At 40.9% G+C, this 25,209-nt stretch overlaps 1 long non-coding RNA gene across 2 annotated transcripts in view; it reads right to left on the bottom strand.

The window, feature by feature from the left end:
* LOC141374391 (uncharacterized) overlaps window positions 1-25,209 on the bottom strand; it is a 90,776-nt gene that overhangs the window by 20,254 nt on the left and 45,313 nt on the right. For both annotated transcript variants that reach the window (XR_012381219.1, XR_012381220.1), the window contains one exon: window positions 8,503-8,613. This is a non-coding gene — a long non-coding RNA (uncharacterized lncRNA). The remainder of the gene's footprint in view (window positions 1-8,502; window positions 8,614-25,209) is intronic.

Raw genomic sequence — 25,209 nt, 5'->3', positions numbered from 1 at the left:
TATGATCTTTATATCATTTATGATAAATATTGCCAGACTCCAAGCAAGACTATGGTCATTTGGTTATGATGGACAATAGCAGCCTTTAACTGCAAACACATGTGAGTCTAGATCATGTAGAGAAACAGTGATGACCATCAGTCATCCTCACTTCCCACCTCCTCTTATGGCTCAGTTTGCTCAGGAAGACCGGCTGGGGTGATGAAGGGGATTTTTGAATGGGAGAAACTGGCCTTCCTAAATGTTTTATAATTTTCTTAAAATTTGTATAAATTGTTATTCCAACAATAGAATAGGACTGTACATGACACTTCACAATACAACGGAGAGAATAGTTTTATGCCACTTTTTGGTTCAAATTTTGTAAAAAAATTACCATAATGATCTATAGGTTATAGTATGAATTTATAGATTTTTGCTAGTAAGTAGGTGTAAATGTTTATGCATTAAATAAAAAATATTTTACTAAAAAATAAGGCTAACTTAGAGCAGTCCAGTGTGAGACAATGAGCATCTGAACTAAGGAACAAGCAGGAGATAATGAAGAGATGTTGTAAAGGAATCTCCTGGACTTGGCAACTGAGAGGCCTTGGCAGGGAAGGAGGAATAAGGAGGAAATAATATAAAGTGAGTACTGAGTTTTTAAGCCTGTGTGACTCAAAGAAAACCCCAGAGTTCATGTAGTTTTATGCGGAAAATCTATAGTATGATTTAGACATACTGAATTTGACATAATGGGATGAAAGGAAAACCCTGACAGGCAGGGAACTGCACACCAAATCTGGCACCAGATATTTACTAGATATGAAGAACTGATAGGTCATTTCTTGATGGAACGGAACTCTGAGGACATCAGGGCATGGAGTGTACCTACATCAAGCCCTCAGTGGAGGGCAGACACCACAAGGCACCCCCTCCACACACACATAGACACAGACACACATACACACACTTCTGTTCCAAAGACTAAAGAGCTATTATATTCACTATGCTTGGTTCTGCCTGTCCTCATTCATGAACAGCATGGTACAGTACTTGATGACATTCCTGGCAATTTAAGAATTCCTGATGGCTTCCATGAGGCCATTAGAAGTCATTCCACTGCCCTCTGTAACCTCTAGTTCCTTCCACCTTCTAGAAAGTCTTTGAAGCTTCCTCTGCCTGGTTTATTTTTAGGCTCCCATACTGGTATCCATTGATGCCTGGACTTGACCAAATTCAATTTTCAAAGGCCCTGCATTGTAGACATTGACCTGGTCATAGTGGGGAGTTGTGCATCTGTCTGCTCCAGGCCAGTCTCTCTGAATTCAGCATTGAGAGGGAAGGCCTGGGGAAGGGGCTTTGGGGGAAGGGGTGGTGCTTGCAGTGCTTGATGGGGATGACACATCTGCATGGGTAGCACTTAGAGTGATCTGTAATTAGCCTGACACATGCGAGAATGTCTTCCCCTGACCAGACTGCCTGTGAAATAATAGAGCTCTCTCTACTAAGGTCAAAGAGAGCCCAGGAAGCACATTCTAGCTGGTGCAGCCTTGGAAGGCAGAAGGAAGTGCCAGACGTCTGTGACCAGCAGATCTGAGGTGGAAAAGGGCCTTCAGAATAGCTCTGGGAACCCTTTAAAGCCCCCAAACAGGCTGCTTCTTCTTCTTTTTTTAAATCTAGTCAAATCGCAAAAGATTCTAAACAATGAGTCTTCTTTTGTAACATCGCAATAGTCAAATGAATATATCAGATATGCTATCCTTAAGGCTGGAGGACATTTGCCTCATGTTTTTAAAAATGCCATGTAGGCTGAACATTTCCTCTTCTTTGCTGTTATCAGCACATGGGAATTTAAACTCTCTCCCTGTCCCTCATTTAACAAATGATATTGTATATCAGGAGTAACAGAGATAAAATAAGTACAGAGTTTCAAAGAGTAGTTTTAAGGACTCTTATTGTATTTATCAACAAAGAAGGGCTTTTTTTTTATACCTTGATGTGGGTAGTACATTTCCAGTGGGGTCCAAAGGAACAGGGATTTTTTTTTTTAATATAAAATACAACTGGAGATACTCCTCTTCCCTTCCCCTTTCCTTCCATTCTTGAATGATTCGGTCCCAAAGCCACTAAATTAGGTGTCAATGCAGAGGGACAAGAGGGGCAAGTAGCTCAGAATGCTGTGTCAAAGCTCATATAGAGAACAGGGTCACCTGATATTGTGATGGAGATTAAGCAGGGTGAGGAGGGCAGTCAGGTGGGGATGGGCAGCCTGGCATCAGAAGTTAAAGCATAGGGCGCCCGGTTAACTGACGGCCTTCGGCTCAGGTCATGATTCTGGAGTCGCAGGATCGAGTCCCGCATCAGGTTCCCTGCTCAGTGGGGAGCGTGCTTCTTCCTCTGACCCTACCCCCCGCCCCCATGCTCTATCTCTCTCAGATAAATAAACAAATAAATAAAATCTTTAAAAAAAAAGAAGTTAAAGCATAAGCAGGGTGAGAAAGGAGTCCCTCAAGGGCAAGGAGAACCTGGGATAGTGTGTCAGAGCCCAAGTAGGGAGAGGAAGCCATCTGCAGTGATGGGAAAGGATTTGGCAGCAATGATGGAAATCGTGTACATACAGGGAGGTTGATCATATTTACAAATATTAAGAATAATGGGAGCCCATTTTCTCACTGCTGGAGAAGGGCATTACAAATATAGAAAGAAAGAAAAACAAAACGAACCTTGGGGTATTGGATTTGAATGAGGGTCATCACGATGAACTTAACAGTTTTGTGTATATATGTCCACTGGACATATATACATATCACCCCATAGAGAACATGGCACCCCAATAGCAACAAGCACCCCTAGTACCCAAAACTTGGCTTCTAGATACCATTTTTCACTAAAATAAGCAAGGGCTGATTCCAAGACTAAGACAGGGCAAATACAAATTTAGTCTGAAATATCTTGTGCCAGAAAGCAAGGAAATGTTCCAACAATGACTGGGCATTAGAAAGACACAGAAGCCAGCTTCAATTGACTCCAACAGGCCTCATCAGAGACAATTTGAGCATTAAAATAAATAGTGATATAACAGGTTATAACAAATTGAATAAACAATGAGTTCCTACTGATATAAACAGATGAATGAATACTTTGAGAATCTGAGGAGGAACAGAATATTTACATAGTTTCAAAGTATTACAAAGGGGAGGAGAGTTACTTTACAGTGGAGAAACCCGGCAGACCCAACAGAACGAATGCCGTTAGTAGTAGGACAAACTGAAATTGTGAAAGGATGAAATGAGAAAGCCATTGGATTACTTCCGTGTGATATTCCTGTCAAAGAGGCATAACTGGAATATAATCATGAGGAAATCTCACACAAACCCAAACTGAAGGAGATTCTAAATAACTGATATGTAATCAGTGTCAAGGTCATGAAAATCAAGGAGAGACTGAAGGAAACAAAAAGCAGCAGGACTACTAAACACCTGGTGTGATTTGGACTGGATCCTTTCGCTGTAAAGGGCACTACTGGGGCAGCTGGAGAAACTTGGGGAGTCTGAAGATGAGATGGTAGTTCTGTATCAAGGTTAATTTCCTGAATTTGGTTATTGTATTTTAGTTACACGGGAGGATGTCTTTGTCTGCAGAGACACTAATCTACCTAGCAATGATTTAGCACTAAGTCAGCAATTTTCCCTCAAATGGTTTAGGAGAAAAGATCTTTGTACTATATTTCTAACTTTTATATAAACAAGTTTTTCAAACAGCAACAAGAAGAGAGTGGAGAGTTAACTCAGCCAGAGAAAGTTGTCTTATGTTTATTTGTATCACACACACACACACACACACACACACACACACACACACACACACACACGGGGAGTGGGGAGGGACTGAGGGAGGGAGACAGATTCATTAATCAGAATCACTTCGATTGTTGTGTTACTGGGAACACTTAAAAGCCATTTAATTACAAAATTCAGCCTTGGATCTTAAGGGAGCCAGTGATTTCTATGCACCTGCTTTGTTAGATGTCTTTAGAGAAATCAAAGTCCATATTAACATCTTTATTTCATTCCTTTTTTCTTTGACTTTAACTCATTGAAATAAAGAACTAAGAAACTTTTATATAGTGAAAATTAACAACAAATGTCCAATAATAAGAGATTACTGAACTAAGTGGATATATCAATACAATGAAATACTATGCAGCCATTAAAAATCATGTGTGGAACAAAATTTATTTCCACGGGCAACTGTACACCATACCACTAATGCAATGCAGCTATTTAAGAACAGTAGTTTAGCATGGTCCTTTACTTGACGGGTACGTACTAAAATATTTAAGTAGCTATCTGGACTGGTAGATTCTGGGTGAGTTTTAATTCCTTCTTTTTGCTTATTTGAGTTTTAATAAACATACATTAAAGTCAGTTATAATGAAGCATGTTGTAGGGTAATTTTGATCAATAATCAGTTGGATAAAGTATGTATGTCCAAAGAAGTCATTTGTTGAACAAGCATTAAATGCCAATGGGGATCGGAGTATGTATACAAGATACGGAAAATAAGGCTTGTTCCTTTTCTCGATAAAACATGGCTTTTTGTTTTTTGGGTTTTTTTTTTTTAAGATTTTATTTATTTGAGAGAGAGAGAATGAGAGAGAGAGCACATGAGAGGGGGGAGGGTCAGAGGGAGAAGCAGACTCCCTGCCGAGCAGGGAGCCCCACACAGGACTCAATCCAGGGACTCCAGGATCATGACCTGAGCCGAGGGCAGTCGCTTAACCAACTGAGCCACCCAGGCGCCCAAAACATCGCTTTTTGATTTGGGGATAGAATACATGTTACTTGCTCAAAAATGCTCAAAGTCTCCCACTGCCTGCAGCAGGATGTTCAAACTCCTTCTCTTAAAATTCATAGTACTCTAATTGCTAGAACAGCACTAACTGAATTACGATATGAGCCACATATGTAATACTAAATTTTTAAGTCAGATTGAAAGAGTGAATTAATTTTCTTAACTCAATATATTCAAAGTATCACTTCAAAATTTAACAAGCATAAAAGTTATTGAGACAGATTAGATTATTTTTTCACATGAAGGCTTTAAAATAAAATATGCTGTATATTTTACATTTATAGCACATTTCAGTTGTTCAGTGACCACACACAGCTACTGCATTGGGCAATCATCTCTAGACTCAAACTTTTGTCTCTAGCCCAACTCATAATCCACTTTTCCTCAAATATAGCAATATATTTTTTGCCATTACACATGCTGTGTTGCTCAAATTGAAATGCTTTCCTTTACTTATTAACTTCTAAAAATATCAGTTATACTTCAAAGAAAAGCTCTCCTGTCAACTCCTCCGGAAGACTTTCTTGATCCACTGGGGCAAATGTATCATTTTCTCCTCTGAGCCATAATTTTCACCTCTCTTTGATACATGTTTAATTCTGCCTGTATTAGAGTTAATTGCTTACATATCTTTCTCTTCAACCAGATCAGAGCTCTTGGTAGCAAGCACTATCTTATTCATATTTACTTATCACTCAATAAATACTTTGCACTAACTAGTGCTCAATAAAAGTTCAACAAACAGAACATGAGCTAAATCACCACCACCACCATCACCAACAAAAAGCAGATTAGGAGAAGGAGAAGATGCTTATAATTGAGGAACCAATTAAACTAAGCCCCAGGGCTAAGGAGTTGGAGGTGAGCGTGCACTTGCTGGCCAGGAGGATTCACCTCAGGGAAGGCTTCCTGAGCTCTAGGTTCACACAACTCCCTCCTTTCTTAGTCTTTTGTAAGTTTACAGGGAGTCTTGCACCAGTGTTTCTTTCTTCAGGTACCAACTTCTTTCCTTAGGGCAGAAGTTTAAATGTGTTAACATTTAAACACTGTGTTTTTCTCTATTGTCTAACAGAACAATTGAGCCAAGTCTAATCCTAACAGAATGAATGTGCCAGATGGAGCAACCTTGGCTTATAAACAAGCACTACCTACAAAGTATAATTTGTGAAACAGGTGATTTCCATGTCTCTCTGACTGACTTTAGGGCTCCAGGAAGAACAACCCTGGATTACCCACTGATGCCTGAGACATCTTTAACAAGACCAATGAATGCCCTTTTATTCTACAGCTAAAATGCATCTACCAAGGGGGGACATACATTCGTAGAGTGAAATTCACACTAAAATAGCTTTAAGGGAGAATCCATGTCATTGTATAGAAAAGAGTGCTGGGCTTGAAGTCTGAAGAGTTTTTTTTTTTAAGCTTTTATTTATTTGTGAGAGAGAGAGAGAGAGAAAGAGAGAGAGCGAGCAAGAGAGACAGAGCACAGCAGGGAGGGTGGCAGGCAGAGGCAGAGGGAGAAGCAGACTCCCCGCTGAGCAAGGAGCCCGACATGGGGCTCGATCCCAGGACCCTGGGATCATGACTTGAGCTGAAGGCAGATGCTTAACCACTGAGCCACCCAGGCATCCTGAAGTCTGAAGAGTTGTAAAAAGGATGTAAGAACACATTTTTCCTCATAGACAGGTCAACATACCATACTTTAGAACAACAGAATCTTGAAAACAACCACCCCAACCATCCAACAATAGGAGAATGGCTAATATGGATATCATGGAGAATGGAGAATAATATATTTTGAGGCCAAGCTCCCTGGGACAGGACCTAAAGGGTTACAGGAGCAGCCATCTAAAAGAAAGCCCTGCCCAGATCCGGGGAGCTGCAGAAGGAAGGGCTCGGCAATGCAAGAAACCCTCTTCAGAACTTCTGGGGCCAGTGAGCATGAAGCTTCTGGCCTCTGACAGTCAAGTGGGAACTCTAGCTGCTTTCACCTCCCTGCTTCCCGTTCCAACCCCAAAGGAGTCACACAGGGCAGTGAGCTAACTTACAACCAGGGGAAGGAGGGTGAGGTTTTGAAATAAAGATTGAAGTGTTAAATAATATATTGTACTAGATACTCTAATGTCTGAATCTTGCTTAAATTGATTATAGGATTTTTTTCTTTTCTTTTTTTCTTTCTTTCTTTCTTCCTTCCTTCCTCCCTCCCTCCCTCCCTTCCTCCCTCTCTTTTTCTTTCTTTCCTTCTTTCTTCCTTCCTTCCTTCCTTCCTTCCTTTTTCTTTCTTTCTCTTCCTTCCTTCCTTCCTTCCTTTCTTTCTTTCTTTCTTTCTTTCTTTCTTTCTTTCTTTCTTTCTTTCTTTCTTTCTTTCTTTTTTACTTAGGAGTGACTAGAAGAGTCATAGAACTGCCCATGTGTGCCTCAGAGTCAGGAGAGGGACCCACAATAAATAGAATCCATGTTAAGATATGAGGAAAAAACATAATGAAGCTGTTTTTGTAATCACACTTTATGAATCCTACTTGTTCAATTACGGATTGACCATTAAAAAACAGAAGCAGTCAAAACCCCTGGCATACTGGTGCTAATAATACATGTCTGAATAATTTAATGAATGAATCAATGATTTATGCTTCTTGACTCATTGAAACTCATTGAAAAATTCATTACTGGGGAAGGAAAATAAACTAAAAGAATCCAAGGATGAGCTATGAATGCATGAGAAACTGGTTTATGATTCAGAGAAGGTTGAGCTGATTTTAAACTCTTTCCGGTAATTTTATACCCACAGGTCCTCTATTGGGTGAGTAATTGCAAAGGAATATAGTTCTTGAAAGAAAAAAAAAACGCCCAGGGAATTTTTGATGTTAAGCATCCTATTTTTGCAAGGCCAGGATTGGAAGGTGCAAGACAGAGGCGCAGGGAGTAAACTTTCAGGAGGCTTCGTTCTCAAGGCGATCTTGAACTTGCACCACCTGAGCGACAGAGAATCAGAGTCCTGACTCTGGGGGGCTCAGGGGTCGTGGAGACAGGATGAAGAGAGGCTTACCCCAGGTCATGAGAAGCAGAATCAGTAAAAACCAAAGGTCTGAAAGAAACCAAAACAACAAAACGAAATGAAGGTTGAGGCAAAGAGTAGAAGGTTCGGCCAGAGGAACCCAATCTGCCGTCACTTGTAAGAGGTGAGCAAGTGTTTGAGGAATGCAAGACACAGCCAGAAAGAGCAGAGCCTGGTGGGAACAGGAGGAAGGCAGAAAGAGAAAAGCAAAGAGGGAGTGAGATGTTCTGCTCTGGCCCAGGGCCGTGCCTTGAGCAGGACTGAGACACCAGGCACTTCTCGCTATGGGAGGTGGTGACATTGCAATGGGACAAAGGAAAGCAAACAGACTCTTTAAGCCTTAATTTCCTCATCTGTAGACTACAAATATCTTCCTCACAGGGCTGTTAGAATTACAAAGGGTTATTGTTTCCAGCTTCTCTTTTTCGGAGGAGGATCCTATCCTGGGTAGCATGGGGGTCACGCAGAGTTGGGAGCTGTTTCTGTCCTTCTAATACTCTCATCTAGTATAGTTGCAGGAGGTCTCAGATCCCAGACACAGAAATGAGCTGGGTGTGTGGGTGTGAACGCGTGCACACGTGCGCACACACACTCAGCCATTTTAAACTCACCTTCTGATGCTAGCGTTTCTTTGCCTCCAGAACGTCTCTTCCCTCTCTCTCTTTCTCCCCTCTAAAAACTGCGGGCTGCTCCAGCACAGGAACCGTCTCTGCTCCCAGCACCTACCACAAAGCAGGACACAAAGGAAATGCTTACTAGACACCCACAGAGTAAGTGTCTAGAAAGAAACCCATTTGAAGGCCTAACAGTCAAAACCTGAGGATTTCCCTTGAAGCACACATTTTGGTGTTTTCAGAAGTCATGGTGCTTTTTCCCCCACTCCTTTTTTTGGAAAATTGTCATCTCATTTCCCTAAGTAGGTTTAGAACTCAAAAGCTGGGTCACTGACTTCGAAATGTGACTGTAGTGTCTGAGGCCTGTTAAGACCTGTGAGAATCATGTGCCGGTGGGGAGAGCCCGGCTTTAGACCTTGAATCCTATATCATCATTTACTCACTATGGGACATGGAACACTTCACTCAATCCAGCTGCAGCTCTATCTGCTCTTCTTTAAAATGGGAACAATATGGGGCACCTGGGTGGCTCAGTCGGTTAAGTGGCTGCCTTCGGCTCAGGTCATGACCCCAGGGTCCTGGGTTCGAACCCTGCATCGGGCTCCCTGCTCTGCGGGGAGCGTGCTTCTCCCTCTCCCTCTGCCTGCTTCTCTGCCTACTTGTGCTCTCTATCTCTCTGTCAAATAAATAAATAAAATCTTTTAAAAAAATAATAAAATGGGAACAATATTTGCCACATCAGATGACTGAGGCAAAACTGAGGTCTGAGGTTTCTTTTTTTTTTTTCCATTTACTTACTCATAGTGTTCATTGTGCCACTAATACATAAATTCTGTGAGGACAGAAAAGGTTGTAAATTTGACAAGAGGAGGTATCTTAGGACCAGCCCAATGGGAATTCTGCTTCTATCCTGAGTTCTTGCTTCCAGCCTGCACACAGATGACTGGCTCATATTGGATTTGAGGCACTGAGGGAGAGGAAACCCTTGACAGACTCTGAGGGCTCATTCAGTTCTTCCAGAATGGGGGTTCTTGAGGTATAGTCCATAGACCCCCTTGTGGTACTGAAGACCCTTTCATGGGTTCACACCATCGAATCTGTTTTAATAATAATGCTCAGGCCCTATTTGCCTTTTACCATATTAGCATTTGTACTGATATAGGGCAAAAGCAATGGTGGGCAAAAAAAACTCCTAGTGCCTTAATATAAATCAAGACAGCAGAACAAGCTACTCTTTTTCTTGACAGCCATACCTTCACAGCAAACATTTAAAAAATGAAATAAATTAGAAGTCCAGTATCACTGAAGAATGCCCTTTTTAATAAAGCCTTTTTAATAAAGCCATAAAAATCATTAATTTTAGAGTTCTTGACTCTGAAGTATATATATTTTTAATATTCTGTGTGACACAAAAGGAAGTACCTAGAAGGCAGTGCTGTGGCACCCCTGAGGATGGAGGTTGTCCTGAGGGAAAGCACCTCTCTGATGGAGTTGTGAGCGGAACTGGCTGCTTTTTGGTGGAACACCATTTTTTGCTTGAAAAAAAAATGATAGGTAAACTATGGTTATTCAGACTTGGATATCTGGTAGACATGTTCTCAAAAATGAAAGAAGTGAAACGGTCACTTCAAGAAAAACTGATAGTGTTTGTTGTCAGTGAGAAAATTTGACCTTTCCGGTGAAAATGGAATTTTGGAAAATTTGAGTTGTCACCTTGAGTTTAACAGCATCCCAATTCTTAACACATTTTCTGAAGACAGCAGAGTTGATATTGATAATTGTGACCTTTAGGTAGTGAATAATAAAATGTGCTACTATTAGGAATGCTGCCATTGGCATAAGTCAGGAAACCAAGATTTTCAAATGACCAAAGCATTACAAAATCATGCATAAGAGATCCACTCAAAGTGTAAGACTTTTAAAAAGAGATTTATTTTTTTTTAAAGATTTTATTTATTTATTTGAGAGAGAGAGAGCATGCATGAGCGGGGTTAGGGGACAGAGGGAGAGACAGAGAAGCATGCTCTCCGCTGAGCAGGAAGCCTGAGGAGGGTCTCGATTCCAGGACCCTGGGATCATGAACAGAACAGAAGGCAGACATTAACTGACTGAGCCACCCAGGCACCCTTAGAAAGAGATTTAAAATAAATGTAAAAGAGATTAAAAAGAGATTTTAATGCAACAGAGTATGGAAACTTCATCTATGTAGTTTCAGAGTCCACACTGCAACATTCTTCAAAGAATAGGACACAAAATTACCTGAAAAGTTTATTTAAATACTCCTCCCTTTTTAAACTACAGATCTGTGTGAGGCTGGATTTTCTTCATATACTTCAACCTCAACAACATACCATAACAGACTGAATGCAGAAGCAGATATGAGAATCCAGCTGTCTTCCCTTAAACCAAACATTAAAAAGACCTGCAAAAATGCATGATGCTACTCTTCTTTTTTTTTTTTTTGCTTAGAAAATATACTCATTTTTCATAAAATGTTAACATGTAATGGATTGATTATTTTAACTGAATATTTTTAAAATTCTCTGTTTTAATTTCTAACGTGACAAATACTGATATATATAACTCATATAAACAAAATGATTTTTGGGTCCTCAATAATTTTTAAGAATGTACAGGGATACTGAGAACGTAATGTTCACAAACTGCTATTCCAGAAGATGGGGTAATATGGTTGGGAAGAGAGAGCATGATCTTTGGAACATATTGCTGTTTTCTCGCTCTCTTTTTTAAGATTTTATTTATTTAGAAAGAGCTCCCGCATGAGCTGGGGGAGGGAGAGAAGGCGAGGAAGAGGAAGAGAATCTCAAGCAGGCTCTGCATCACGTGTGGAGCCTGACGTGGGGCTTGATCTCGGGATCCTGAGATCATGACCTGAGCTGAATTCAAGAGTCAGACGCTCAACCAACTGAGCCACCCAGGCGCCCCATATGTTTTTGTTTTTTAATTCTGGATTTTCCATTTAATAGCTGTTGGTTTTAGGCTAGTTATTGAACTTTTCTAACCCTTAGTTTCATCATGTCTTGAAATGGGGATAATTTTACTTACTTTCCATTTTCTTGAGATAAAGATTTATGAAAAAATTCTGAAGAAACCTAAAATTTACAAAGGCTGATTTCCTTTCTCCTTTTTCTTCCTTAGGCCTAAAGGTCAAAGTCCCTCAGTGAGTCCTTACTGCATATTCCAACAGACCTGGATCTTTAAGAACAGTCGACTCCACTAAGAGTGAGCCAAAGGCAAAGAAAACAAAAACCTCCATGGAGGAGCCCAAACCATGGAAGCATCTGCTCCCGAGAGCACTCACGGATGGTCTCTGAAGTCAGTTTGGGAAATTGACCCCACCAGTCTTACCAGCTTCAGCCTGCCTTCTGATTGGGATGACTTATTGTCCTCGAATCTCTGTCCCATTTTGATCTGGTCCCTGACTTGCCCCCACTTGCCTTCTGGAAATGATGGGATCACTCCCACCCGCAGCAGCTTTGCCCACCCGTCCCACAATATGCCTGACCTATCAGTAATGAACATCCCATCCCTGCTGGAACCAGGGCTAGCCTACTCCAAATAGTACCCTCTGCTGAAAGTCATCCAGGTTGAGAGCTCTCTCTCTTCCTGTCTTTTGTTTCAAAATTGTATTTTAGTGCTGAGGAAGCAGGGCTTGTGCTGAATCTTTGCAGCTGTTCATTCATAGGAACAAAAGCAAAAGGCTTCCAGGCAAGGCTTCAGCCTCCATTCAGAAAATCCAACAAGATCCTATTAATGATGGGCTCTTGTGCGTAATTGTGAGTGTATCTTGCGGAAAGCTTGATGATTTAGTGAAGATGTTTTGAATGCTCTTTGATTCCTGGGGAATAGGATTATTTTAATTTTCATAGTCCAGAGAAATGCTCAGATACATTAACTTTTAAACTTTGGGTCAGGGTTTCCTGGAAATTGCTTTCCATAGCTGCAAAGCTAATCCGGATTCCAGACATTTTACATCTGATCAAATGAAGTGAATAGCTGTCTTGGGAATATTTTAATGTGTCTGCTTATTCACCATGGAAGTAAATGAGCTTTTGATCTGTAAAATGTGGAGGGCATGAGCATAGGAAGAGAAGTAGTGATGAAGAAGAATGGGAAGTTGTGGAAGAGGGAGGGAGAGACACGTCCAGAGGGATGTCTATCAAACAAGCATTACGAATATAGTTAAGACTGTACCAGGCTTTTAAAATTTCACTCTGTTGGTGAAGTTCTGGCTAGCTCACATTTGCTACTATATTAGAAGCTCTTAGTAATACAAATACACAAGACCATGGTAGCCTGTGATGTGACAAGTGCCAGGGCAAAGTTGTCTAAAAGGGTGTCTCTGAAACGCAAACTCTCTAGTCACAGGCTCTTACCATGGTCTGCCATCAACCTCCATGACCGCCTGACTTCTCATGCTTTGGTTGTCTCATCTATGAAACTGCAGTCAAGTTTAATCTCCCCTCTGCAGTCAACATTGATAGTCATGGTCATCAACAATCACCAGTTGCCACTTGGGGAGTGAGAGCTTCCAGAGTGATAGTTCAAAAAACTTTGTTGTTCAGTCCCAGCACAAGAAATTGTCAGGGCCAGTCAGGATGCCAAGTCTCATCCCTGCCTCCTGAGTGCCTTCCTCTGCCTCCTACACTGGCTGGTCGCTGTCAAATCTCAGAGAATTTCCTCACTTTAAAAAAAATGTACATATTCTTTACTCTTGGCAGCTGAAGAATCACCCCCACATTTCCTCTTAACTAGAGCTGCCTCTGGAAACTGCTTCCCAAGACTGCCCAACGTAATGGATGACATTTTAATCCAAACCCTTTGCCATGTCAGAAACCTGGGCATCACTGTGGACTCACCAAATTCTCTCATTTCCCAGCACCTAGCATAGTGCCTTGTTCTCTCTCTCTTTCTTCATACATACACACAACTTAAATTCTATCTTCCTTAAGACTTTTTGCTGAACCTTACTGTCTTCCTCCCCACTTTGTTTCATGTTCCCACTCTTTCTGTCCTAACTGCAAAATAAAACTGTATTTTCATATCCAATCCCATTTTTCTCTGAATGTGTTGTTCTTTTTCCAAAGCCGCCTATCTCCTGAGTCATGGTTCTGGCTTCAGGAGCAGTTGCTGGAGATGTTTTAGCCACGGAAAACAGACGCTTCTGCTTTTGAGCAAACCTAATTCTCAGAAACGTGGTGTCCCATGGATATGATTTTTAAAAATTCCTTGTTAGCTCTTGGAATTTCGCTAATTCCATGAATTTTTCCTTAACGTCCACCTAAGAAAATGCTTAATTCCCTATTTAAAAGAAGACATTCATTTTAAATATCTGTTCATTGATTAAATGCTTCAAGTATTTATGGTAAATACTCTGATTCCACCGCTTTGAGCAGGACTGACTTAAGTTTCACAGAGAATCCTAAACCAGGAGGAACCTTTCCCTGGGGGAGAAGAAGGCACATCTGACCATCTAACACTAGCAGTGAAGACCACAATGGATCACTTTTGCGTATTTGCCCAGGATATTTCTACCCTTTCAGTCCAGTATAAGAAATTGGCTTATCTCAGGGCGCTTGGGTGGCTAAATTTGTTAAGTGTCTGCCTTCAGCTCAGGTCATGACCCTGGGGTCCTGGGATCGAGCCCCGTGTCTGGTTCCCTCCTCAGTGGGGAGACTGCTTCTCTTCCTCTCTGCTCTCCCCCTCTGCTTGTGATCTCTCGCTCTTTCTCTCTCTGTCAAATAAATAAGTAAAATCTTAAAAAAAAAAAAAAGAAATCGCCTTATCTCAGGTTCTCAATAGGTAAAGCTCATGGTCAGGTGCCTTTAACAATCTGTGGATAAACCTCAGGAATTCTAAAAACCCACTGTTGTTGGCTTCTCCTTTGTTGATTCCAGATGTATAGCTAACTTGTCAGCTTGCCCTTAACAGAAAGAGTGCGAGTAAGTTCCTTAAACAGCACACTGATTCCTGCATACTAGCTAAGAAATATGGAAATAGGAAAAGAGAACCAAGGTTGGTGACTTCAAATAATTTGGATTAAAAAGCTGGTTCTAGAGGCGCCTGGGTGGCTCAGTTGGTTAAGCGACTGCCTTCGGCTCAGGTCATGATCCTGGAGTCCCGGGATCGAGTCCCACATCAGGCTCCCTGCTCAGCAGGGAGTCTGCTTCTCCCTCGGACCCTCTTCCCTCTCGTGCTCTCTATCTCTCATTCTCTCTCTCTCAAATAAATAAATAAATAAATAAATAAATAAAAAGATTTAAAAAAAAAGCTGGTTCTGATACTTACTTGCTGTGTGACTTTGGGCAAAATGCTTAATTTCTGTGTCTCAGTTTTTCCAGATGTACAGTGGCATAAGAATATTTTTCTCATAGAAAAAGTAAGCATGTAATAAGTACACAATAAATCATGCCTCTTGTTAATATTAGTATCAATAGTTATAACAGTAATAATAGCAGCAACACCTTGAAGTAGCTAATATAACTGTATGATATTAGCAATCCCAAACCTGCCTTAAGTTAGAATTAAATCTACACCAAAATCAAGAGCCTCTGCTAATGCAGCGGCATCACTCTCTCCATATAGTACAAAGTCCAAGGAAAATGTAACTCCTCTTGCCTTTATCATTGGAGGCTCTCTAGCAAAACTGCACACCACCTCCAGCCCTGAGTACTACCTACCCAGATGTTATCAAGCATGCCAGATGGCAGGGTTTGCAATTAATGTGCCCATATTCAATCAGTATTAGATCCCTGAGAGATGTAATGCAGGGCACAGTCAATCAAATATCTGCATTTTATTCCTGGCTAAGGTTTTGTCCTCAAACTTGCTAGTTTTCCTAAACTGCTGAGTTGGCCTGGACATGATGAAACCTCTAGGTCCTTTCCCCCTCCTCCCCTGTGGTCTAGGTCCAAACTCTAGGAGGAAACTTGCTTCCTCAACTGGAAATAGAGTTTGGTAAGAGTCTGGGACCAGAAAGTTTCTTTCCCTTCTCCATTTTGATGACTATAAATGTATTTTTTTTTTTTTTTGCAGTTTGCAGGGTATGTTGGAATACTATGAAAATTTAAAGAGGTCATAAACAGCATTTATTTTAAAAAAACCTACAAAAAAATGAATCCAGACATGGACCTTATACGAACCCTTCATAAAAATTAACATGAAATGGATTACAGATCAAAATGTAAAACACAAAACTATTAAACTCCTAGAAGATGACATAGGAGAAAACCTAGAGGACCTTAGGTTTGGCAATGAATTTTTAAATATGACACTCAAGGCACAATTTATGAAAGAAATAATTGATGAATTCAATTATTTATCAATAAACTCAAACTTTATTAAAATTAAAAACCTGCTCTATAACAGACAGTGTCAGGAGAATAAGAAGACAAACCACTGACCAGGAGAAAAAAACTACAGAAGACACATCTGCTTTTAGACTGCTGTTCAAAATATTCAAAGGAACTCTTGAAATTCAATGATATGAAAACCTGATTAAAAAATGGGCCAAAGACTTTAGTGGACACCCCACCAAGAAGATATACAGATGGCAAATAAGCATATGAAAAGCTACTCTACAACATATGTCAGCAGGGAAATGCAAATTAAAACAACAGTGATAGACTGTTCGAATGGCCAAAACCTGAAACACTGTCACTGGAACACTGACAATATCAAATGATGGTGAGGAGCAACAGGACCTCTCATTCATTGCTGGTGGGCATGCAAGATGGTACAGCCACAGTGGAAGATAGTTTGACAATTTCTGACAAAACTAAATGCTCTCTGATTTTTGTTTTGTTTTGTTTTTTGAGAGAGAGAGAGAGAGAGAGAGCATGCGGGGGAGGGGGAAGGGGAGAGGCAGAGGGAGAGAAAATCTTAAGCAGACTCCATGCCCAGTGCAGAGCCCGACACAGGGCTCCATCTCACGACACTGAGATCATGACCTAAGCCGAAACCAAGAGTCCCACCTTAACCAACTGAGCCACCCAGGTACCCCAAAACTAAACTCTTACCATACAATTCAACAATGACACTCTTTGGTTTTTCCTAAAGGTTGAAAATATATGTTCACACAAAAACCTGCACATGGATGTTTGTAACAACTTTATTCATAACTCCCCAAACTCGGAAGCAACCAAAATGTCCTTCAGTAGGTGAATGGATAAACTGTGGTACGACCAGACAGTGGCGTATTATTCATCACAAAAAAAGAAATGAGCTATCAAGTCATGAAAAAACATGAAGAAATCTTAAATGCATATCACCAAGTTAAAGAAACCAATCTGAAAAGGCTACGCATTGTGTGTTTCCAACTATATAATATTCTGGAAAAGGCAATAAAAAGATCAGTGGCTGTCAAGGATTGGTGGGGGGCAGGAGCAGGGGGTGAGAGTTGAATAGGCAGAGCACAGATTTTTAGGGCAGTGCAAATACTCTGTATGATATCCTAACGATGTAAGCATATCATCATACATTTGCCCAAACCCACAGAATGCACAATACCCAGAATGAACCATAATGTAAACTATAGACTTTGGGTGATCATGATGTGTCAGTGCAGGTTCATCAGTTGTAACAAATGTACCACTCTGACAGAAATGTTCATAATCAGAGGGGTTGTGCAAGTGCAGGGCAGGGGCTATAAGGGACATATCTGTATCTTCCTCTCAGTTTTGCTGTGAATCTTAAACTGCTCTAAAAAAAAGTCTCAAAAAATTTAGGTTAATAAAGAATAAATAAGTAAAATAGCTGCATGGACTTACTTTCCCATTATAGGAATGCTAAATAATTGTTAAACTTTTTCAAATATTTCAGTATAAAAAATAGTAAAAATGCGTTGAAATCTTACAGATATGAACACTATCAATTTATGTTTTCCTATTGAAAAGGAACAAAGGCAGCTGAGTTGTCAAGTCATTCTTCTTTTCCAAGCTTAGCTTCTGGATCTCATAGAATTGGGGGAGGAAGAGATGCTTGTAACATGCAATGAAAATGATTTGATGTCCAGTGAATTCTAGAATAGTCTGAAAAAGTATACATTAGCCTTCTTCAATGGCAGCTTTATTTGGTTGGAGTTTTCCATAGGAGGATATTTTTGTTTTGTTTTGTTTTGTTTTTTTGGGAGGGAAGAGCTGACATTTCATTCACTCAAGAGAAAAAAAAGGGGAGGAACACTATTATATTTTCTATCAATCTGAATAAAAACCAGGGCACTGTACATAAGTCATAGTTATGAGAAGAGGAATAAGCATTTGGCATCTTAAAAGTCCAACCTCAAAAATCTCCTGAAACGCTCAGAAAAGTTTAGCACAAGTAAGGTACTGACATCAGGAGTCTGTTACGTTAAGCCCTGAGAATTAGCAAATGTTTAATTAGTTACTGAAGAGCCTCAAATTTCTTCCTAACCTGTAACACAAACAAAAGTGAGGACTAGTTCAAGGAAAACAGAGATTTCAATTATTATCACATTACACAATCCTGGGTAAATTAACTTCTTTAATTTCATGTTCTTTATGTGAGTAGAAACAAAGACTACTTTGATTAGAGGATGGAATGGCTTTTGACAGGGTACAGAGAGACATATGCTAGAAGCATATTGACTTCTTATCATCTGTCTTCCCTTGTTTTAAAATTTGATCACTGATCACTATGCCTATAAAATAAGCCCATTATCCTTTGTACTTTCCGCTAAAGTAAAATGGAGGACTGAGATTTTTGCTCTTCCCTCTTCTTCATTCTTTGCCCATTCCCCCCACCCACCTCCTTTGACCCAATGGCTTAGTCCTTTCTTGATAATTAGATAACAGAATATTTTTATTAAGGAATTTTAAAGCATACTTCCTATCCATGTTAGGGAGATATTTATGTATCTTCCCCCCCACCCCGCCATTTTGAGCTAGCTAGACACAGGCTCTGAACCTCTACCTTAATAAGAATTGTTAGAAAAAAATTCAGAAAAAATTATCTGAACTTGAAAATAGATAAAAGAATAGTGAGCAGGGTTTTGGGTTTTGTTTGTTTTTCCAGTGCAATGATAAGCTTTGCTTTCTATTTACTGATCTAATTTATATCTTTGTAGGAACAGAGATCAAGTTGTAAATTTTTGTCTAGTAGAGATGTAAATAATTTCTTTCTGGTGGAATAGATAACCCCAAAGTTTACATTTTAAGCTGAATTGGACATTAACCAGCTTTATATCTAATGCAACAGTGTAGTAAATTGCCTGTGTATATGCAACTTTCCAAATGCCCTTTGGACCAGTTTTAACATCTTACTGGTTCCCTCACTAGTTAATAAGTTGAATAAAATCTTTTGCATATCTTCATTTTGTAGTTGTATGAGAATCATGTTTTTTTAACCCTTTGAAAACTATACTTTGACAGGATGATTGTGTTCTCCAAACAAAAGTTTGGCAACTGTTTTACCTTATTTTTCCCCCTCTCAAAATTTAACATCGATTTTCGATGACCATCCAAAGGCATTCAAAATGTTCTACAGATATGCCACCAGTTGACCTTTTGTTTCTTACATGTTAGTATGTCACATTCAGTCCTGGCATCTAGGTGAGGGTGGTAATTCCTAGGTAGTCTACTAGTAACTGCAGTATTTTTACCTAGTTATGTTACCCTTCAAATACACATATAGGAGGATAATAATATTTGCTATTATGATCATTGCAAATAATATGGCACAGTGATTAAGAGCATAGGTTCCTTAGTCCAGGCCAGCTATACCATTTTTTAGCCATAGGACCCTAAACAAAAATTACTTCACGTCTCTGGACCTCATTTACCTCATCAATAAAATGCAGCCAGTAATAGTACCATCTACAATAACCAGGGTCATTGCAAATAATAGGGGAGGTCATCATCTAAAATGCCAAGAACAGCGCTTAGCATGTAATAAGCACTCAATAAATGCTAGCTATTATTATTATACCCACTAGTAGAGTTGTCTTAAAGCTAGCTTCTAGTTACTAGAAATTATTTTGACTTACACTGGGCTCTGTGGGAGAACTCCGTCACCACCCAGAAAGAAGACGCTTATTGTTCACATTGCCTGGAGAAAGAGCCTCCGCCGTCACAGACTTTGGCCAGAAACAGGCCTCCTGTCTGTTTCATGGGTTGGCTTTGACTCATTGCCAAGACTTTCAGGAAAACGGAAAACAGATTTGTAGCATTTATGAAGCTAAGGCCTTATCTGAGTTCCCAGGGCTGGTTTGTCGCATGGAAATGAGCTGTTCCATTGCTTTATTCGCTTGATTTAGCCTCCAAGGATCTGGTTCAGTGCATTGCTGTCTCCACATGTTAAAACTTGGTGAGGATTCTCTGGTGTCTTTGTTTTCTTTGTAACTTGGGATGACATACTTGTTTTTGTCAGCCTTTCCAAGCACTGCATTGTCATTCCATCTTAATGCAAAGAACAGTGAACTTGGCAAAATATTTTGAAAGCTAAACTTTGAAAATCATTTGTTTGTCAGGTAAATGGGTGGTTTTTCTGGGTTTTTGTTGTTGTTGTTTTTTAGGCTTTTTTTTTGCTTTGTTTGCTTTGGTAGCCAGATAAGCTCTAAGATGGGAACAAAAAATCGGAAACATTCTACATTTGTTAGGATTGTGGGATTCAGGAGTGAGAATAAAAAGCAACTTCCCCAAAAAAGTATTTCTGTGATTCATACCATGACCAGAAAAGAGAAATCTCACTGTTCCTCAATGTTTACTGCTCTTTAAGTTGATGTTTATCACTCTTCCCATCATGGCTCCCCCAGCAATGTCTCTAAGGAAGGAATAAGACACCTTGAGCTCCTCCTCAGGAACACATGTGGATTGTAAATATGAGATAATGAGACTGTTGAAAACACAAGAGCAAGTTACTCCCCAGGGCACCTGGGTGGTTCAGTCGATTAAGTGTCCAACTTCTTGATTTCGGTTCAGGTCATGATCTCAGGGTCCTGGGATCAAGCCCTGAGCTAGGCTCTACACTCAGTGGGAAGTCAGCTTGAGGATTCTCTCTCTCTCTCTCCCTCTGTCTCTCCCCTTGCTCTCTCTCTCTCAAATAAATAAATCTTTAAAAAAAAAAAAAGAAGAAGGAACCCCCTGCTCCACCTCATATCTGAAGTATCACTTTGAGGAAGAAACAAGTTCACCAAATGAGTTGAGAGCCCGCTGTGTGAAAGTCTGATTTCTCCTGTGATGACAACATCCCCAGCAATGACAAGCATCCCCGCATGCTCAGTAAAGCCAAGCCAGAGTAGTTTAGCTTATACTGTTGCAAACTTTAGTTCTGTAGCTATTGCATTTACAGATTCTAGCCTTGGTTTCCAGTCATCCCCACCCAAGCAGCATCAGTAGCTTCTCTTTGGGGCAGAATGATCAACGTACTTTCCATCTGGACAATTAGAAAGGCTTTGTAATTTTTTTTCAACCTATTTTCATTTCAAAGTAATATCTAGAGTTACCTGGTTCTTATCAGACCTGAAATAATTCATTTCAACAGCATTTGTTTCACACCCAAATAATCACAGACTTTAAAATTGTTATGCATTAGTCATCTAGATGATTTTTTTAAATGCCAGTCTCACCTTGGGAGCTAAACTCACAATTTTATTATTCTATCCCTGTTGAAATATATGACAATCTGAGGAAAAGGCAATTTTTACTTGGTTTGTGTTATGAAGGACACACCTGTATAACTAAAATTCATGGCAATTTCTCTGAATACAGTCTAGAATGGAAGTCAAGAAAACCAGTGCTGGGGTAGTGGATCAACCTCCAAATTGTGAAACAATATGCCTTTTTTTTTAAAAAAAGGGGTAAAATATTTTGAAATATGAACTGGTTTTTGCTCCCTTGGCATTTCCTTCTTCCTCTTGGCCCGTCTCTGCCCTGTCGGCTTGGCATTTCTGCACATGCTGCCTCGGGGCGGGTGTGACATAGCAGAGAGCAGAGCAAAGAGTAGTCCATTCAGGCCTTTTGAATCACAAAAGCCAAGGCCTTCAGGGCAGCCAGAAAGGACAGATGTGCACAAGCCATGAATTTGGAAGACTCTTTGTTGATGGAGCTCCTTAGCCTGGAAACTTGGCAGGCACTCCCGAGGCTGCAGCAGGGAGGAAAGGTGGGGTGGAGGCAATGGGAGCTTAGGTGCTGGTGGCATCTACACCCCTTGTGCCTGTCTCTGTGAAGTGGGGCCTCCCACAGGTGGGGGGTGAGGGGTGAAGGTGAAAACCCCAGATAGCTATGGGGGGATACTGAGAATTAGACAAGACCTGTGCCCTCACCTGGGTAGAATCGCAGAAAGGAGGCAAGACCAAGAGATTGGGGTGTACCTAGGCCTATGGGGCTAGAGCATCTCACCAAGTTCCCAGCATGGAGGTAGAGTAAACCTGCAGGGCCTGGCAGGGTGACTTGGTGTTGATCTGCATGACCAAGCCCAGATGACAGATGACACTGAAGACCTGTCACAGCATGACCCACCATCACCCATGCCCTGACTCTACATGGAACTCATGCCCAGTTCTGGGAAATGGACAGACCCTGAATTGGTCATGATTTTTTTTTTTTTTTTTTGCGGGGGAGGGGGTAACCTCAGCAGAATGAAATCTTTAAAAAGTCAAATAGAGTTCTAGAAAATAAATATATTTCTTAACATTGAGACTGTAGATGGAACTCTGTAATTGGCGCCATCATATTTTTCGACCTTTCCGTTGGTATACCCCCTTCCCCAAGTGTGCCCTCTTCCCGCCCTCACATACCAAATACCCTCACAGTCTCTTCTGCTCCTAGTTAAACTGATGTTAGAAAAGGAATTGATAGATCCTTATGCCAAGATATAAGTGGATGATAAAATTAAAAGTATTACCTCACTCAGAGATAGTCACACTTTGGCAAGGATTCAAAATTTAGGTCACAAGAGAAAATCCATAATTGTGGAATGCCAGGTTTCCATTAAATGACAGTGATGGGTCCCTGGGAAGACCTGTTTCTTACCAGGCTTCTGTGATCCCCCTAAGCTTGCTTCCCACGTAATGGAGAAACTGCATATCTAATATCAGTTAAACTCTTCTTAGAGAGCAAGAGCAGTGTTTCTCAACCTTTTTCGTCATTTTTCACTCCCCGAGACTTCTTAGATATTTATTTCTGAATTTTCCTCCCCCATGAATTTTAATACCACACAAACATTATTAAGAGCTATTCTTAATGTACTATACAAATACCTGTGCTTTACATACAAAAAAGCTAAGACTTTTTTGCTCTATGAAATCAGTTTTTGCCTACTTGGAGGACATGTTGGCTTTATTGAAAATTCATGTTGAGTCAATGAAAGATGGGTCCATAGATGTATAAGAAATGAGAAGGGCCTGTTTCCCCACCCCTCCATGCTCCCACTGCCCCCACCTCCACCCCCATTCCCCAGCTTTGAATGACTCAGGCTACCCATAACGATAGAGAGCTTTCTCATGCTATGAGTGCTCACTGCCTCAGGAGGTGCAATGAATATCCTCCTGGGAAGTTTAGGAGGAGCTGTCTTTTACTCTTTGAACGTATTAAAAATTAATTGATGTTCAAGGCTGGGCCAGTGGAATTTGAAGCTCCTGAATCACACCAAAGTGTTCCCATGAGCCAACATAACTCCTTTAAAAATGGTATCCTCTGGCCTTGCTGAACCCTTCCAACCACTGCCTTTTGTAGCAGGAGCTTCATGGGGTACTTTGTTTGATGGGTGCTCACAATGAACTGTTGTACATACATACTATAATTATAAGAAACATAATAATATCCCACATTTAAATTGCTCACTTTCATCTTCTGAATCCCAAGGCATTTTACACATTATATCATTAATAATAAAATAGATATGTTAATTAAAGCATTCCTCCTTTTAAATGTATACACTACATAATAGGCTATAGAAGTCTATTATTATGCAAAAATGGGAGCATGCTAGTTAGCACTTGTAGAAAGTTGTGCTTTCTCATAGTCAATATAGTACCGCACGGGAGCAATCCAACTTGCTTTTGACAGACATTTTCATCTGTTTCCATCTGGTGGTGGCCAAGCCCAGCAGCAGTGAGTTCATTAATTTGTTTGTTCATTCATTCATTCACCCATTCAGCAAACATCCGTCACAGGTCTGCTTCTGTCATGTACCAACAACTATGGAAGGTGCTGGCTTTCTTTGGCAAGTACAGAGACGGCGAGTAGGGGATGATCTTGAGGCAAAGAAGCTGCAGGGCATGGAAAATGTGAAGTTTCTTTCCTGGCGTTCACTTTTGGGTGTGACAGTAACTTTAAACACATACCCACACATGCCTGAAGCATAAAGCTCGTATGTCTCTGTTAAATTAAGCCGAAGCCACAGCATATGCCCTCATCCTGCTTGACACCCCAAAGAAACCTGCAGCCCTTGCACAACAACATGCATCTAACTGCTCTGAGTCATGGCAGCCATGTTAGTGGCTGCTTTCATTTTTGTTTTTGTTTTGGAGAGACTTATGTTGTTGCCAAAGAGGAAAGGATGGCCTAACTTACCTAGCAGAACATTGTCAAGCTCTAGCCCAGCATGTGCCCTGGCTTGTGTTCACACCAGCTGGTCTTATTCAGCCGACACTGGGCATGGTCACAAGTCCCAGGCCAGTCTTCCAAGGAGACAGACTGGTGTTCTCTCTGCAGGCAGGGTACAGCTACAGACGCAGGCCATGCGTGGCCGCCTCTGTAGCAGGACTGGGCACTGGAGGGCTTCTAGCGCCATGAACGTGTCTCCCACCACCAACCTGCAGATACCGGAAGTCCACCATGAAGGACTCCTTTGATATTTAAAAGACTCAGAGGGCCAGAGAGGATCAATGCAAGGGAGAGAGGACATTAAGTGAGCAAAAGCGAATGCTGCTGACACTTTTGTTGGAGGCAAATTCGGCCAGCCTCACTAGTCCCTGGGGAAATCCTCCTCGCTGCTACCATTTCTGCAGTGCCTAGCCAGAGGCTCATCTGGACGGCCCTTGCAGAGAGGTCAGGCTGCTTCAGTACGCACTGGCTTAGCTTCACTTCCTCCCCTACTTGCCCAGTTCACCCAAGAAACAGAGAGAAAGAATACCACTTGTCCTTTCCTTGAGAACTATTTTTGCCCTGGTGGAAACATGCCTCTGATACCCTAATGGTACTGACTTTTTCTGAGATGGGGGGAATTTCACTCCTCTGAGCTTCAGAAAACTCCTTTAAAGAGAGAAGATAATATATTACCTCTTTCATACAAGATGCTGGACAAGTGAGGGTCTTTCTCATTTTCAAATCTTAGGTTGTGTTGATAAGAATCATGCTTATCCACACTCTCTTATCCAAGTCCTAAGGGACTCTGACAGCGGGCCCGCCTTCACAGGCATTTGAAAGATGCGGTCACACAGGGTCCTGTGCTCAGAAGGTCCTCCTACTTGGTTTAATATTTTGTCACCATCTTGAAATTCTTAATAATTTCTGAACAAGGGGGCACAAATTTTTATTTGCCCTGGGCCCTGCAAAATCTGTAACCGATCCTGCCTGACAGCATGCATCTTGGATAGCCCTTCCTCTGGGAAGCCTCTTCTTGAGCCCCCTGCTGTTGGTAGGGGTGTGTATGTGCAGGGGGCACCAGAGAATGTGGCATTTGCAGAGTCCCCATGCGTAGTCGGCTTTCTGAGAAGGCGAAGAG

The sequence above is a fragment of the Callorhinus ursinus genome, unplaced genomic scaffold, assembly GCF_003265705.2.
Source record: "Callorhinus ursinus isolate GAN/ISIS: 27379988/994484 unplaced genomic scaffold, GSC_fseal_2.0 scaffold17, whole genome shotgun sequence".
Lineage (NCBI taxonomy): Eukaryota > Metazoa > Chordata > Mammalia > Carnivora > Otariidae > Callorhinus > Callorhinus ursinus.
Note: the sequence above shows the minus strand (reverse complement) of the source record. Positions and strands in the feature narration are given on the sequence as shown.